Source organism: Triticum aestivum, chromosome 4A, assembly GCF_018294505.1.
Source record: "Triticum aestivum cultivar Chinese Spring chromosome 4A, IWGSC CS RefSeq v2.1, whole genome shotgun sequence".
Taxonomy (NCBI): Eukaryota; Viridiplantae; Streptophyta; class Magnoliopsida; order Poales; family Poaceae; genus Triticum; species Triticum aestivum.
In genome coordinates this window covers 342,206,670-342,207,581 of record NC_057803.1, presented here as the reverse complement: position 1 = coordinate 342,207,581, position 912 = coordinate 342,206,670, and positions in this window count along the sequence as shown.

Sequence of the window (912 nt, the reverse complement as noted above, 5' to 3'; positions counted from 1 at the left end):
GCCAGTGAGCGGGCGCACTCGGGCGGAGGCGGCGGAGCTGTTCGGGCCCGGGCGGGCCTGCCCTGGGCCCGGCCGGCCGCGGGAGGCGGGGAGGAGAGAGAAAGGAGGCAGGGCTGAGGTGGCGCGAGGGGAGTGGTTGGGTGGTCGACGTGGCGGCGTCCGATTCGTCGGAGTGATGTGGCGGCGGCGTGGTGGACATGTCCGGCGCGGTGACGACGCGTCCGGCGGCGCGCGGGGAGGAATTTTAGGGTTTGGATTGCGGGATTTTCGGAGGGAGACACATATTTATAGGTAGAGGGAGCTAGGAGAGTCCAAATGAGGTGCGGTTGTCGGCCACACGATCGTGATCGAACGACCGAGATGATGGAAGGGGTTTTGGTGGGTTTTGGACCAAATTGGAAGGGTGTTGGGCTGCAACACACACGATGCCTTTTCGGTCCCTCGGTTAACCGTTGGAGCATCAAACGAAGTCCAAATGGTACGAAACTTGACAGGCGGTCTACCGGTAGTAAACCAAGGCCACTTGGCAAGCCTCGGTCCAATCCGGAAATGTTTAATCCCCACACACGAGAGGAAGGTAGAAATGACCACCGGAGGAGAACGGAGCGCCTGATTGCAAAACGGACAACGGAGAAAATGCTCGGATGCATGAGATGAACATTTATGCAAAATGAAATGCACATGATGACATGATATGCAATGCATGACAACGCAAGCAATGACAAGGCAACAACAACGAATAACTAGAGGACACCTGGCACATCGGTCTCGAGGCGTTACACCCAGCCAACTGGCCGCGCCAGTCATCTCCTAGCTCGCGCCAGGAGGACGAGCGCGTGGCTAGCGCACGCGAGCACGTGCCCCGGCCACCTCCTGCCTGCCTGCCTGCGTGGACGCCGCGGAAGAGCTCAC